Raw genomic sequence first — 17717 nt, 5'->3', positions numbered from 1 at the left:
ATTGCACTCAGTGTATCTTTTCTGGATAATAGAGAGAACCAAGCAAGCAATAGAATTGTGTAGACTGGATATTAAATAAATATGGACTAAAGACCCTTTTGACAGCTGATCCATGCAAAGCCAGCTTTTTTTTTCTCCGTTAGCTGATAAAACATACTCACAGAGGTGTGTCAGACCTGTTTCACAATGAAGAATCTAAGAGCACATGGATTTATAACTGTCTGTTTTGATCTTATAATAGAAATACCATCACTTAAGGTTTGCTGACTGTGTTTCTTTAAAATGCAAGCACCTGCAGAAAACCAGCTCTATTTTGAAAGGCTTATGGAGTGATGATTATTATACATTCAGAACTAACTCCAGAGTTGTGTTCAATCATTTATCATGAAGCTGCAACACTGTTTTAAAGCTAACAGTAAATATAAGTGATACTGGTTTGAAGGAGAGTTGTAATGCTGCAGAGAGTAGATCTGAATAACCACAGATGGTGATCCAAGTTGTAATGAAGTGATGAGTTGCATGGATCAAGGGTTATGCAGATAAAGTTGGATACTCCACATTGAGTTCATATTAAAATCACAAGGTATGGAATATTGCCTGTCAAAAAAAAATTAAAGTAATTGAATTAGAATGTGACAGATGTCAGAGTATTAGCTCCTACCCAGACCATCAGTGCTAAAAGGAGATGATATTTTGAGCAGCAGAAGAAATGAAAATGAATAATGATTTGTAGGTCTAAACTTAAAAAGGTAGAATTAATTACTCATGATGTGTGACTGCTACTCTTTGAGCACAGCAACTTGCTTTCACTTCAGTAGTAAGTTTACTAGGAGTGAGTGAGTATTTCTAAGATTTTAAAATTATATTTATCTTAGGCAATGCTGAGGGGATCCACCTAGGCCGTGGCCCACTCACTTTTTGTCAGGGCCAAACCTGAATAGCACCGTGACCCCACTCATTCAAAGTTGGCCTGGCTGTCACTTGGTCAGATTTGACCTGGCTACCCTACTGTAATGTCGGAGGGGCAGCCAGGCCCAATTTGACTGAATAGTGCTGACCTGGTCCATGGGATGGGGTCACAGTGCCACGCTTTCAAATTTGGAGGAGGGGGCTGAAGGGGCTCATGGACCAGCTGGATCAGGCTGCTAGGAGCATTTGAGATATGAAGACCGGGGTCAGGTGCAGGTGCCCCCTCACTTTAAATGATAGTCCATGGAGCCAGTCTATAAAATAATGTTTTACACATAAATAGCAAAGACTGGGTCATGTGGACAAAAGGGCAAAATGAATGGAGTTCATCACAATTGCGTTATACAGGTTATCTCAAATGATTTTTTAAATACTCTGTTGGAATGTCTAAAAGCCTACTCTAAAATACGTAATTAACAAAGTACATATGTAACAAAGTACACAGGGCTAGATTTTGACATGGTACACACATTGAATAGAACCTTACAGAACAAGTATCCCTATTGAACCCCTTTGGGTGATAAGTAGAGTAAGGTATTGCAATGTGTGTTGAATGATGTGTGGGAGGACAGTGTTTTTATTACCTCTCACTTTAAAAATATATGCAAAGCTCACTGTTGGTTGTTTTACCACCAGCAACACATCATGATTTCTCACTCATGTAGTTCAAGTATTCAGCTACAAAATAGTTATTAGGATGGCTTCTCAAAGCCAGGGGTATGTGCCAAACATCATATTGCATATCTACAATGAAAGAACGAGTTCACAATGGTGTGTTGGTTAAAAATGTCATGAGTGAGTTTTGCAGATCATCCAAAATGAGAGCTAGCTGGTCCTTTGTGTTGCCACACATCATGCATTTTATTTATCATATATTATACATAAATTAAATGAAATCCTGTATTATAAAAATATATCTGCCCATTATAGTCTGTGTTGCCACATCTTCACCTCATCTCAACACTTTGTAAATCACAGGCCATAGTACTTCCCCAAAATCATTTTCTGTTTGTATTAGAGAATATTTTTTAGAAAAAAAGAACCATTTTAAAACAGATGAACTGTTCATTTTTTTCTGGGATTTTCTCATTAACATTCTGATAGCTTTTGAAATGACCATTCTGAAATACCCAACTTTTGAAACCCCTCACAGTAAGAAGTTAAGTGTTAATACCTTGTAGTGGTATAAATGACTAGATACATAGATAGAATACACATGTGGGGTTTTCATTAATGTCAGTGGGAGCGATGTGGAGGCATAAAGGCAGAATTTGTCTCTAGATCAGGTTGAAGGAGAGCAAGCTTTATTTTCTGCTGTCTTCTGTGTCATCATCAAAACTGCTTGTTAAATACAGAAATGCAGTAAAATTTGTTGGAGTTGGTGGATGGAGATGATGTATGAAAAAGAAACAGTTTAGATTTGTATAAGCAAGATTGAATTTGGAGTGTTGTCAGGACAAAAAAAACCCGTTGCTTTGATTTTTAATAGCTGAGATAGTAAAGGTCCAGCGAACGACAGTGAAGAAGGTTACAGGTTATGTATAGCAGAGATTACATAAGAAGAGAGAAAGGGCAATACTAGGATTATTTTGCATGAAAAGGACAATTGACAGAGAGGACTTGACTACCATTTCCAGAGTTATAAAAGATGACAAAAACAAGTGATGCCTCCCTTTTATCATGCCCCAGAAAACAAGAGCAAGGAACAACTAGAGGAAATGGATGAACAGTGAATTTAGAAGTAATAAAAGGAAATACTGCTGCAAAACAATGTATAATGAGCTCATTATTGCAAGAAGTCAAATCAAATACTATGGTTGGATTTTTTTTAAAGGGCTTAATAACCATCTGATCAATAAAAGTAACAAAGAGTCCTGTGGCATCTTATAGACTAACAGGTGTATTGGAGCATAAGCTTTTACGGGTGAATACTCACTTCATCGGATGCATGCACATGCATCTGATGAAGTGGGTATTCACCCGCAAAAGCTTATTCTCCAATAAACTGTTAGTCTATAACTAGAGTCTGCAACCTTTGGATTGCTAGGGTAAGTACCCTGGCGGGCCGGGCCAGTTTGTTTATTTGCCTTGTTGGCAGATTCGAGTGATCGCGGCTCCCACTGGCTGTGGTTCGCTGTCGCAGGCCAATGGGGCTGGCAGAAAGCGGCGCGGGCGAGGGATGTGCTGGCCGCAGCTTCCTGCCATCCCCATTGGCCTGGGATGGCGAACCGTGTCCAGTGGGAGCCGCGATCGGCCGAACCTGCCAACGCGGCAGATAAACCAACTGGCCTGGCCCGCAAGGGTGCTTACCCTGGCGAGCCGCGTGCCAGAGGTTGCCGACCCCTGGTCTATAAGGTGCCACAGGACTCTTTGTCCCTTTTTACATATCCATACTAACACGGCTACCCCTCTGATACTTGACATCTGATCAATAACATTTATAATGTACATTTGTGTATAGGTAGTTAAATGTGATTCCGAGTGTTAACTAGGGCAAAGAAGGAATTTTTTGTTCAATGTACATAATTGCAGAATTGTTTAGGAAGAAAACAGTTTGAGATCCTTGATGGAAGGTGCTTTATTATTTCTGGGAGTCCAAAATGTGATAGGTACTTTATAAAATAGATAAAATAGCTAAGTATTGTTGTGGGGATTTCACTTTCTCTTAAAACAGTAAGCCTGGGCCACTGAAGAAGAAACTGCTAGAGACTTGATAGTCTGATCCAGTAGGATCTTAAAATGAGGAAATTCCAGTGGTAATGGCTGATACTCAAAAAATATGGATATGATATTAAGAGTCACTTTCTCTGACTCTCAATACATTATAACACGTATAGCTTCAGTTGGCTATTCATTTAGAATTGTAGTCAAAGCCATCATAACCCTTTGACTCTCTCTTTAATTTTTAATTGAATGTTTATATTATATTTTCTCTACAGTTGGGTCATGCTTCTAGGAGTATTTGGCAATATAGCCCTCTGCTAAAGTGAAAATGTATATTCTTTATCAGAAACTAGTATAGATGTGGGCTGATTATATCTGGCATCTTCTGGAAAGGAGGACAGGGTTGTTGGTTTGTTTTGTTTTTTTTTCCCTAAGAAGCATGCAAGTGATAACTTTAGTAGAGAATATGAAGATACGACATAGTAATTTTTACTGAATCCATCTGCCAAGCCAGCACTTTAAGAATGGGATGTTTCCGCCTATGTGGGCTATTTTGTCAACTCCAACAGGCTTCTAGGATTGCACTTTTTTAACTGTTGTCTTGGTATTTGCAATAGTAAAGCAAATAAGCATGTCTTAGGTTATTCTTTTTGCAGCCTATGAATGTGTAATTGCTAAGATTGGTGATTCTGGCATTTTATTTATTTTCTGAAATCTGTGCATTTGATTGCATGATCTTATTAAACAGAGTTTTCTACCTTCTGATGCTATGTGCCTCTGGTAGGAGGAAAAGATGATTTGCAGTGACTCAGTGCCAGATTCCTGATTTTATGTCACTTTACAATTTACTGTACATTTTATCATTGCATCCTTCTCTTTTTTATCATTCATTCCCTTCTTTTTGCTAATTGACATAATTTAGCAATTATCTCATCATACCAATTTGGCAACTTATGTACTTGACGGTAACATTTTCTGAGAATACAAGAATGCAGTGATGCAGCTACAAGAGGAAAATCTGTGTTACAATTAACTTGTGGGAAAGATGTGCCAAGCTCAGGATACACTCAGGTTTTATTAACTATTCTCTGGCATTCTGAAGATATTGCTGCTTCAACCATTTATTTCTTCAGAGCAAACAACTGGGAAGCAAAGCTCAGAATATGTTAATATCTGAAACCTGGCCATTATAGTATTGTAGTATCATTGTTTGATATCAGGACCCTGTTGTGCTAACCACAGTACAAATGCATAAGAGGAGACTTGCAGTCTGAACAGACTGCACAGAGCAAGAGAGGAAATGAAAACAGACAGGTGAAGTGACTTTTCCAAAGTCACCCAGTAGGTCAGTAGTAAAGCCAAGAATAGAACTCCATTCTATTGATTTTAAATCTGGGTCCTATCCAGTAGACAACACTGTCTCTCACATAGGGCAGAGGGAAGGGGACTTCTACTCTTTTGAATGCATGGAAAGGGGGGCTCTACCCCGTAAAGGATAATGAAGGTATCTACTCCACCTGCATAGCTGGGAGTAATTGTTCCTCCAGAGGCATGGTCTCACCCTAACCACCCACTGATGCAGTGACAGTGAATGCTAAACCTTACACCAGATGTTGCTTAATGCTTCTTGTCAGGAAAAAAAAAACACCTGTGTTGCTAAACCATTTAAAGGAAAAATGTTTATTTAATTCTTAGAATTAAAAATAAACATTCTTTTGGGGCTAAAGAGCCTAATGTTCCCAGATTTCTTCCTTCTTTTTTTTTTTAGCTTAGACTTTAACAACTTCAATCAATAGTGTTTGTGTCATATAGTTATTTTAACTTGTGTGTCAGTGCATCCGACGAAGTGGGTATTCACCCACGAAAGCTCATGATCCAATACGTCTGTTAGTCTATAAGGTGCCACAGGACTCTTTGCTGCTTTTAGAGATACAGACTAACATGGCTACCCTCTGATACTAGTCAAGTTTATTATAAATCAGTGCTTCTCTTATTCTACCATATATTTTATAATATTTCTATCACATAAATGACAGTCATGTTTAATTAGAGATTTCCCCTCTCAGATCTCAAAAGGATCCTTTTGTGTATCCAAATTTCCTTTTAAACCATCGTTTTGCTCTTTCATTGTCTTGTTTTCTTTATAATACTACATTATAGGTGTACTGCTAGTACTTCAGCAATCTTCCCAGACTCCTTTTCAACTTCATTATCATCACTTAAATCTATGGACCTTTCTGAATCTTACAATTTATAATAAAGACTCATATCCAAGATTTCCCTCTGGTCATTGTTTAATCCTTTCAGTATGTTGCTGTGATTAACCAGTTTTGCTTTTTATTTCTGCATAGAGTTTTTCTGCCTTTGAAGGATATTTAAGATTAAGGCATACATCTGTTCCAACCATCTCTGCAAATGACTGAAAATACTCAAATTACATTCAGTCAAGCTGCACATGTCAGCTAATTTAATCTAGTAGGTTCAGTGATATCACTATTAACCTACAGAACTTTACTGATAATCTCTCTCAAGAAGTTTAATCTTGTCAAAGTTCCTGAGCACTGGTGGCCTCATTTAGGAGTTGTGGATTTCACACTCTCTAAAGGAATGTGCTAGTTGCTGATGAACTGTAACATCTCTGGTATATTTTACATCTGTCAGCTGGGTGAGTTCCAAGCCTTGATAGACATGCCTACACTCGTTTGGATTTGGCTGTGCTATCTTTACTCTAAAAGAAGCCATTACCTCCGAATCAGAGAAAAAATGTTGTGACTTACTACTTAAACACTTGGAATTCTAGATGTTTTATTATTTGATGCTTTAACCAGTGTTTTGATCATCAGATGTAATAGTTTGCCTCTCAAGTGTGAGATTGTAAGTTTCTCTTTTTCCAAAGCCAATTTGTTGTTCAAATTATATTCATTTTCTCAAGAAATACTGTTACTAAATAACTCAATCCACAAGACTCTCAGGTCCTGACATTCTCTATATTCTCTACCACAGAGATATGTTCTATTTTTTTTTAAATAATTCAGGATATGATGTTTAAGTGAATCTTCTAAGCTCATAACTAGAGTTCTACCAAATTCACAGCCCATTTTGATCAATTTCACCATTATAGAATTTTAAAAATCATAAATTTCACAGTTTCAGATATTTAAATCTATATTAAAACCATACCATGCCACCCTTACTTCTGCACTGCTGCTGGCAGTGTTGTTGCCTTCAGAGCGGGGCTCCCAGCTGGAAGCCACGAGCTTCCTGCATCCAGGGGAGATTCCCAGAGGTCCATCTAACCTGCCCCTGGGAACAGCCCTGCAGGGAAAGAGGAAGCCCCATCCCTCCCCAATCTGGCTGGGCCTAGCAGCTGGAGCCTGGTGCACTGTAGGAGCCCTCAACCCATTCTCTCCCCTACAGGGGAGACCAGATTTCATGGTCCATGATCCTTTCTTCACGGCCATGAATTTAGTAGGGATCTACTTATAAGCAAGACAGCAATTCACGCCTTTGTTTTATTAGATGTTTTGTATGAGGTGATGAAATGTTTCTGACATGTTAATAGCATGCCATGATGTATTATCTGGATAAGAGACTTGTTATATTTCTTAGCCTCTTCTCTGACTAACATACTGGCATATTTGTTGTGCTGTTGTACAGTACCTAATGGTAGGGAGTATCCAAGTTCTACTCTATACAAATAAGAGGCATTACCTATATGAATTAACTGGAGATGGAATTCCTTGAGCTGGGGGCTATAAGATGAAGGCTGTCCTCCTAAATTAAATCTGATGTATCATATCTGAAGTATAACTACGAAAAATGATTTGAAGGTGACAAAGTCAGGAAACAGGGAAGAGCATAAACTGCCTTCTCCCTGTTTGGAGAGACCAAGTGTCATATCCTCTACTCATACTCACCATGCTGTCTTTCTGTCCTAAAAATGGTCTGGTGTGGGATCCCTCCTTATCTGCCAGCAATAGGGAGTAAGCAGTGACCTTAATGTGACAGCAAGAGAAACTTCTGAGATTCCTCAGGAGGATTTAATAAAAGATTTGCTGATGTTCATAGACCTATTGGTGAGTCTCAGCAAGAAGTGTCCAAATTTTTTTCCAGCATGACTCCATTTTAATGAAATATTTCCTAGCGGGACCCCAGACTGCATGGAGGATTCCATTTTGTAGAGCAAAGTGGTGTCCTACATTGTTATGACTTTACATGCACCTTACATATGAGGCCGTGCTGTGTGGTGCAAAATGGCATCATCCGCACAGTAGGGATTGCCATGACCCCATCTATTGATGGCATGATTGCATCTGGAGGTGTGACCCACATTTTGGGAACTGCTAGTTTATGCCAATTTCAAATGAAATTGGGATCGGTTTAAAGTGGAACCCATGCAAAACTGGGTGGTTTCCAGCTCAAACTATGGCAGATTAGGATGAGTCTGTTCTGAATGTCAGATTTACCTAGGTCCATTGCTAAATCAATTAAAAAACAAAACAAAACAAAAAAAACCTCTTACTGAGTACTCCACTGTCACAAGTAGGGCTGCTCCATAGCACCCCCTGCCTTTGTCCACAAATTGTGGCCACCTACTAGGAATAGGGTGGCCTGTGTCATCAGCTTGACAGCAGTCTCTAAACAGTTAACTAAAAATAGCAAACCCAGGATTCATCTGTCAGCACCTTTAAATAAATCAGCACACCTTCAAATGCAAGCATTTGGGTGTGGCGCTTGAAGGCAAAGTCCTGACCTGGTTCTGGGCTAGCACTGATGTGTTCCTCCTTCATGCCAGTCTCACATCCCAGTCTCACCCAACACTGCTCTTTGTTAACTGGATTGCTGACTCCAAATTGGTAAATTCCCTCCTAGACCCTCTAGGCTTCCAGAGAAGTAAGTCTTGTTGGTAGCCTGGTCTGAGTGGGTTTTCCTTGAGCATGGAGCAGAGAAAGTCTGATAGACCCTGCCATACCCACACAATAGCATCTTCCCTTCTCTCACTTGTGAATGATGTCCCTTTAATTAAGAAGACTAGGAAGAGTACATATGCAGCTTTCAGCTCCCTTCCTAATTTCTATCTGGATATTTGTGTTATAGGATAATACAACATGGAATAATTCGTTATTGATTCTCATTACAAAATAATCTTGTCTCTGGCTTTTTGGGGAATGGCGGTCTGTGCATCCCAGAGTCTTTTTAGTGTAAAAATACCGTATGTAGTGCCCGAGAATATGAAAACTTCAAAAGATTAGTTTCTTCTTTAGACTAATCAAAAAGATGTTTCTTTCTCCCCAAAACAGTCATTCAGTGAACATCAAAACTGGTGATGTATTTCTATTTTTAGTTAATAAGAATTTTGTTTTTTTAAACTATGAAATAAGTCTTTACTTGTGTGTGTGCATGCGAGTGCACGTGTTTGTGTCTATATCCAGATCTCATGGTCTTGAGCCTTGTAGTGCCTTTGTTTTTGTTGAGTCCTAAATCAAATACAGTAGAGGATAGGTTCAGTATTCAATGAAAAAAGTGGACTAGACCTTTGGTATCTGAGGCAACTAGATTTTAACCCTCCAATGCCAGAAAGTATAATAAAAATAATGCTGCAGAGGATCACGTGAAATTAACTATTTACTGGTACTGTAAGGCTTTTGATTGTTAGTATTTCAGGACATTTACAGGGGTACAGAAATGATCATTGATCTCTTTGACCTATTTTAAAGAGTATCCCTTTATACAGGGTGTATTTTGAAGAGTGTATGGGTTGTGATGCCAAAACTCTTGGCCTAGAATTATAGTTGATATCTTGTATTTAGAATGCCCTTTCTGGCTTTCCTATACACAAAGCCCTCTTTCATCCCTGCCAGGGCATCTCACAGTGGCCTGCAAATACCCAGTTATTTCTCTAAGAGTTACAGAAACTCTGTTCATACATAGATGAGTGATATCATTTGAAATCCTATCAAACTTTCTATTGCCAATGCTTAGAGCTAGATTGTCTCACTAAGTACAGACTCACCATGGGACTGGTGCAGAATTGCTGTGAACCACAGGGAGAGGTCTGGAAGGAGTGGACTCTGGCAGCTTGCCGTCATGTTGGATGAATGCGCCCATTGCTCGGAAGAACTGAGTGACAGTGATTGTGGCTGGCCTGTGTACTGAGTGGGTTGGGGTGGAATGTTATCTGATGGCTCTTTGCACCTCCTCTCTCTCACAGAAGGACCAATTATAATCTAGCCCCTAATTTCAGAGTTCAGTATTAGATTTAAAATACTAATTACTTTTTCGGGTTTGAGAAATGGATGGTGGATTTGTATAGAAATATATATTTGCATAGAATATATTTTACAATGTCCTCAACTCATCCTCTTCTTTCTTTCTTCCCTCCCAAAGAATAATCCCAAACTTTGCCTCCTGCTCTAGATGCATCCTATAAGGGTGCCTCTCTCAGAAATTGTGTAAAATATATCGACATAATGAAGGGCTTGACTGAAGTGTTGGTGTAACCTAATGTCATAGATGCTAACTGAAATCTTAAATTAGAGATTTAAAAAACTTCATTCATAAATGAGGAAGGGATTCCAAAATTTAATGGTTCAGTGGACAATGGATATTTATTCATATAACAGAATTATAAAATTATGGGATGAAAAAATGTACTATATTGGGTTTTTGTTTGTTTGTTTGTTTTGTAAGTGTTTTGATAGTATCTCGAATTGTATCCTTAAATGTAATTGAAATTGACTTGAATATGATCACTGATGTATTGAAAATCATCAGTTCATTCCAGGGTTATTAATAAAAGATAACAATGTGGCTCATGGGGGAGGTATCTAATGGTGTACTCTAGGAATTGGTACTAGGTGCAGATTTATTTAACATCTTCATTGCTGATTAAGAAGAAAGGATAAAAAAAACATGATGACATTGATGGATAAAACTGATGTGAAAAAAAGATAGAGATATTAGAATTTTAGGCAGAATTTAACAAAGGGTTTCAATTTAGCAAGCTTGCAAGCTAATCCGTCTGGGGGAAAGTTAATCCAAATACAGATATTCAAGCGGAGAGGAAGTTGTGGAAAGGTATGGAATTGTGATAATGAAGAATATATTAGATATGAGTTTGCAATATAGATTTGTGTTTCATACATGACCCAATGTAGTTTTGACTTGTCACAGACTAGGGACGTAGTAGGCCCTCTCTACATGGCTCTAACAAAGCTGCATGAGAAAGAATTGTGCTCGTTACTGGGATCTTATTGCTGGAGACACACAGATGATAATCAAAGGAAAATAACAAATAATTAGATCGGGCGGAAAGACTGACTTAAATAATGAATTAAATATACATAGCTTGGCTAAGAAATAAAATGAAGGGGCACATACCACAAATATTTAACATATTTAAAAACTGAATGGGAAAAAAATAGCTTAAGACAAGAGGATTGAGATTAAAAACTTCATGAATTTAGGAAAAGGAAATTTTAGACTGAATGGAAAAATGTGCTGTCAGCAAGAGCTTGCCCAGGCAAACAGACTGTTCCACTTAAGGTAGAATTTCTTTTTTTATGTGGGGATATGATGGTATAATAGAGGGCAAGAATAACACATTTATCTTGCATCATGAGTTTGGTCACCAAGCCTTTCTTTGAGAACTATCGAGAAAAAAGGAGGCAGTTTGTTAAAATTTGTTTGGCTTCAGTGCTCCATTTGGTACCCTAAAAGCTTGGATGGGTGACTTATTTCCCAGAGACACTGGGAGAAAAATCAGTCTCCCAGGCCATATATGTTGTTAAGACACTATTTACAGGAATGACTGTGCAGATTTGTTAATAGCAGAATATCTCATTGTTTAACACCATTCATATGTGTCGTGATTCTCTGTGAATGAGTAGCATGTATTGGCACCCTTGTATTTCTCCACGCCAGTGAAAAAAGGTGAATACCTTTTTCCTCCTGATTCAGCTATAGTGACTACTAGTAGTATGAGTATTACTGGCTCTTCACTGAACTCAGAAATCCTGTCAATACATAAGCATGAAATTGCAAGTTCTCATTTGCACTGGAAACCTGTAACTGCTCAAATACATCCACAAGCCCCATATATGTCTTTAAAGGTCTCACACAGCAAACCATAACCTTTCATTCCGTACATCAGCATAAGTTTTTTCCAGGGAAATGAGGAAATAAAGTAAATTTGGCAAAAGGAATAAGGAATAGGGATTTGCCTACAGTTATGCCCACTAAACAGTATGAGCATCTTTTTCTGCAGGTTTTAAAGCAACAGCAACACTTCAGTTTTCTTAGAAAACATTACTACTAGCATTACAAGAGAGGAATTTCACTCATTTATTTTAATGTCCTTGAATATGTTTAAGTCAATTTTCACTACCACTAATGATGGGTTCAACTCCTCTAAGGCTTTGCTGGAAAACAAGAAAGGAAAGATGGAAAATGAGTGAGTATAGAGAATGGAAGAGTAGAGAAGAGATGAGGAGAGAAATAAAACAATGAATGTCAGAGAGGGGATAGGGATAGTGAGAGGGAAAAAAGAGAGAAGAAAGGAGAAATTCAAGTGGAAATGAAGGGAAATAAGTGATGGAAAGTGAAAGAATAAAACCAGAGTTTTCAGAGTATAAGTTTGATATGATTTAGCTAGTGTCCAGTGGCTAATAAAATGTGAAATGCTAGTGTTTGCATGGTAGTGTGTATCAAAGATATACTTCAATGATTTGTATTAAGCTGTCTTATCCTTAAACTACCTCTTTTCTGGTTTAAACTCCTGGATTAGTGAGTAACGAAATCATTTCATTTGCTCTGCCTTTGGAACCTGACAAATGCATCTACGTAGTTATATTTTAATAATGTTACCTCAACAGTTTCTGAAAATGAGGCCCAGTGTCTCACATCGGGCCCTCAAAATCTGTAGTCACTTGTTAAAATTTAGGGCTTATTTAAGGACATTTGCTACTGTGAGGATATAGTGTGATAAAATATTATAATCTTATCTCTCATTCTGTGCTGAACAATTCCAGAAAATCCCCTATCCCCAGTTCAGATGTTTCCTTTAGTGGAATTTCATTTGTGACAAGAAGATCGTTACTGTTTTATGACTTATAGACTAAGGAAGTTGGTCCTGGTCTTGTCATTTGGTTGTGTCAGATAAATATGAAAAAATGATGAGAGATATTATACTGAATTTATTGGACAGCTGCATAAGCCCTGTGCTATCCTTGTGTGTAAACTATAGGTTATTGCCAGGATTGAATACTTACTTTGGAACAGATTCATTACTATGAGGATGGAGGTGAAAATGATATTTTCTGTACCCACAGGAGCTATTAGGCAGTGTGAGAATTCACCACTGTGGAAAATCAAACCAATTTCACTGCTGCCATTCTGCAATGAGGGTTTCCACTGTGGGAGATAAGCTTTAAATTCAAGCCTACTGGATCCCATCATTAGAGGATGCTCAGGAGCCATGCTTAGTCAATGTGTTACCTCAACCTCTCAACCTACCCATTTTGTAGTTGTTCTTGCAATCCTATGTACTCTCGCCTCTAGCGGATGTTGCATTACCACAGGCCAACTGATCCTGTTGATGATAATGTGTTTACTTCTAGTCTGAGAAGAAGGGAGGGAGTCAGAAGGAACAGGGCTGGAGAGAAGTGCGAGGGAAGGGAGCAGGGGAGCATGGAGGGCAGTTGGAATGGGGCTGAGGAGAAGTCACTGTGAGGAAGAAGGTGGGAGTGGGATGGCACAATGTCCAGTCAGCACTACAATAAGCATTAATAACATCATCAGTGTATTAAAGACCCTGCTGTGAAACTTTCTGTGGCTGCTGCTGCTGCTGGCTTGAATTTCTCTAGCCCTGGAACTGGCACAACTTCGAATTTCTTTCTTCCAAATCCCACATGGTTTGGGGACATGCCATATGGTTTATGGTTCCTCAGAGGGAAGGGGAGCTGCTCTTTCACAGTCTGGGTTGAGAGGACTGACTGTAGCTGGTCCCCATTTTCCCCATTACCTCCCCTGATGCTGCAGTACCTGTGGAGGCTGCCTTTACAGCTACCTAACATTTGTAACTAAGACCACAGCAAATACTATAGCAGTTTCTCATAGTCGACAATAAGGGAAGATTAAAGTTAAATGCTTTTCTTTGCATGTTTTCTCTTTCTTAAATGTACAGTATTTTGTTTAAATGTGACTGTCAAGGTCTTTTCCTCACTTTGAACTTTAGCATCAAAAAAGTGGGGACCTGCATGGACCCTTCTAAGCTTAATTCCTAGCTTAGATCTGATAACGCTGCCACCAGCCAAAAATATAGTGTTTGGCACAGTTCCTGTTCCCCCAAACCTTCCCTGGGGAACCCAAGACCCAAACCCCTAGGGTCTTAAAACAAGGAGAAATAAACCATCTCCCCTTCTTCCCCCCGCAGACTTTCCCCTCCCTGGGTTGCCTTGGGAAGCTATACAGATCCAAACTCCTTGGATCTTAAAACAAAGAGGAATTAACCATTCCCTTCCTCCTTTCCCCCACCAATCCCTGGTGAGTTTAGACTTAATCCCTTGGATTCCAAAACAAGGAAAAATCAATCAGGTTCTTAAAAAGAAAGCTTTTAATTAAAGAAATTTTTTACTTTTCTATCTCTGTAAAATCAGGATGGTAAATGCTTACAGGGTATTCAGATTCATATAGACTAGAGGGACTTCCCCCACTCCCTAGCCTGATATTCAAAGTTACAGCAAACAGAGGTAAAAATCCTTCCAGCAAAATACACATTTACAAGTTAAGAAAATAAACATAAGACTAATCCGCCTTTCCCTGGCTAGTACTTACTATTGTGAAACAGGAGAGACTGATTCAGAAAGATTGGAGAAAACCTGGGTGTACATCTGGTCCCTCTTAGCCCCAAGAGAGAACAACGAACAAAACAAACAGCACAAACAAAGACTTCCCTCCACCAAGATTTGAAAGTATCTTGTACCTCCATTGGTCCTCTGGTCAGGTATCAGCCAGGTTCACTGAGCTTCTTAACCCTTTACAGGTAAAAGAGACACTAACCTTTAACTATCTGTTTATGACTTTCATTTGGATTTGACCATTACTGGGCTGCATGGTACTGACTGAATGTCCCTGGAGATGTGGGAATTTCTACCTCTGGGGGAAAGAGACAATAGGTGGAGTTAACTATTCTGGAGATACCCAGTCAGAGAGATCCTTATTGAGCAAGCCACCTCTGTTCAGCAAAGCACTTAAGCACAAATTTCAGTTTCAATGCAGTTAATAGGACCTAAGCATATGCTCAAGTGCTTTCCTGAATAAAGATAGACTTAAGCATGTGCTTGAATACCTCAGGTTTGGGCCAAATAGTGGTTCAGGAGAGATTGTGATTTCTATCCATTGAGTGAGGTAGCACATAATGTAGGTATCCAATTATATTGGTTTGGAATGAACTCTTAGACCTTAGGGGTTGCTGGCTGATATATTGAATTGTAGCCATATCTCATGATTGTCAGCACTGTATCTATTTTAAAATCCTATATGGCTTTTTCACTGATATGTTAATATGCACAGTAGATTGTTTTCTTTTAACAGCTATTTCGTTCCTTTGAACTTTCTTTCAGTTGTGCTCAAACAAACGTACGTAATGAAAGAACATAAGCAAGTCGGTGTCCAGATCAGAAGTTGTAAGTTTTCAGAGAAAATTGGACCCCCGGAACTGGTCGCTGTGTTCTGCCTTTTAAATACTATTTAAATGGCCTTGGGTTGATGGGCATATGTTGCAACTTCATAAGAAATTAATCTTAGCAAGGAAGAAGGCTTTGTACAAAGGTTCATAACACTGCAACAAGGAAAAGGACTGGGGGCAAAGGTGATGCTTCTGGTATTCAAAAACTTAAAAGGAGTTAAAGATGGAAACTGAATTCTGAAAGCTGTATGAAGAGAGATGTTAACCTCTTCTGAGTCCTTTCTCACCACCTGCCAGTTCTAGAATGAAAATCAATATAAAAATGTCACACACTTTCACAGACATAGAATCCCTTTAGAAAGATTAAAGCCTGCCACTGTCTTCTCTTCATGCAAAAACATACCCCCATGCCCATTGTTCCTCTTTGTGACATATTTTTGTTGTATGTTGTGTCTTTGTTTAATGACAATAGTTCATTATTCCCAAGAATAAGAAGCAAAACTTCTCAAAATTAAAAAGTGGCTACAAGTTAATATCTGTGCCAATGTGAAGAACAAGGACAAACGTCCCATGGTTCCTTTTCTTAGAACACAGAGAGCTTTTCCCCAGGAATCGTGAAGACACTCTAAAGGATTACACATGTAGCCTTTCTGTAAAAGTGAAAGATAAAAGTGCTGCAGTAGAAAGAATCAATGTCCTGCTTAAAAAAAAAAGAAATACAAGCTCTCCTTTGGGAAAATTGACCTGACAAAAGCGAGAGCCCTGTGTACTTTCTGTGATGTAATGGTATTCAGTATTACTCTTTTTTATATAATAAGTCTTTTGCTTGCTTTTGAGCTGATGATTCTCAAGAATGAAATATCCATGGGTCAAGGCATTAAGAGATGGAACAGATTGTTTAATGTAAGCCATTTACACATATTTCAAGGGACCATTCAATGTGAAGTGCCCCATTAAGACCCTTCCAGTCATAGAGAGGAAAGGAGGAATGGGAATCATCTGGAGGGAACGGGGGAGGGAGGAGGGGGAGATTGTTAGTGGGGTATAGATTGTTGTAATAAGCCATAAATCCATTGTCTCTCTTCACTCCATGATATTTAGTGTCTAGCAAAGTTATGACTTTAAGCTCCCAGGATCATCTTTTGAAAGTGTTGTGCAGGTTTCCTTTGAGGCTGAGGAAAACTAGTAATTATTTCTTTTCTATTTCTTCTCAGTAGAAATTGATACTCTTTTCAACTGTGGATGCAGGCAAACAATCGAGGCTTTAGATTATATCATGAGTGTAAAGGAATAGCACTTTTCCAAAACAGGTGAAATACAAACTATAGCAGCAATGAATTTCTTACACTAACAGCTGGTCCAAAAAATGCCACTGTTTATGGTTGTAGCAAGTGGTCAATACTACAGAGATAGTTTCCAGTTTTAGATTATTAGACGAGTACATTTTAGGGTGGCAGAATAGGAGACTGAGAGTCAGGACTTGGGATATGGATTATATTTCCCTTACCACCATTAATTTGTTAGAGACAGGACTCAGTTTCTGTAATTCAACTTCCTCATTTGTAAAATAGAGCTGATACTACTGTATTGATGCTTTGAAATGACAGGCACTATATAAATGCAATGTATTTTATTATTTATACTACAGCTTCATTGAGAAGGATCTCAAGGTGTTTAAAAGTGAACAAAAAAACAAAAAGGTTACTTCAGTTACCACTGTGATGAAACACAGAAGCTTTTTGACAGAGAACAGTAACTATTAATGACAATTTATAACAGGAGATAAAGATGAACATTTTTTGTAGAGCTGGTTGAAATTTTTCCATCAAAACTTTTTTGACAGAAATTTTTCAGAAAAAAAATTTTCTACAGAAAATTTTGATTTTTCATTGAAGAACTAACACTTGAAATCTAAACATTTTCAGTTTTCAGTTCATGGAGGATTGGTCAATCAAAGGTTAGTAACCAGGATGGTCAGGGATGCAACTCCATGCTCTGGGTGTCCCTAAACCAGTGACTGCCAAAAGCTGGAACTAGATGACTGGGGATGGATCAATCAATACTTGCCCTGTTCTGTTCATTCCCTCTGAAGCATCTGGTACTGGACACTGTCAGAAGACAGGATCCTGGGCTAGACAGAACATTGGTCTGATCCAGTATGGTCATTCTTATGTTCTTAGCTGCATTGGCTTGTGGGAATTGTAATTCGGGTGCTTCATGCTCCCTTTCTTCTCCATAAGCTAGAATCCTCAGCTGCATCTCCTGAGACGCACCACAGCCTTCTGACTGCCATAATGCATAATATCCTTTCAAAGAGAGGGGAGATCATGGTAGATGTAGCCCAGCCAGGGAGATGGGTTGATAAAAGGAGAATTGAAGCATGAAGAATCTGAACTAC

At 38.6% G+C, this 17717-nt stretch overlaps 1 protein-coding gene across 1 annotated transcript in view; it reads left to right on the top strand.

The window, feature by feature from the left end:
• LOC127043643 (uncharacterized) overlaps window positions 1-17717 on the top strand; it is a 1006231-nt gene that overhangs the window by 566122 nt on the left and 422392 nt on the right. The gene's annotated exons all lie outside the window — the stretch shown is intronic.

The sequence above is a fragment of the Gopherus flavomarginatus genome, chromosome 1 (genome assembly GCF_025201925.1).
Source record: "Gopherus flavomarginatus isolate rGopFla2 chromosome 1, rGopFla2.mat.asm, whole genome shotgun sequence".
NCBI lineage: Eukaryota > Metazoa > Chordata > Testudines > Testudinidae > Gopherus > Gopherus flavomarginatus.
The sequence above is the reverse complement of the archived record's forward strand: the minus strand, read 5'-3'. Positions and strand labels throughout refer to the sequence as shown.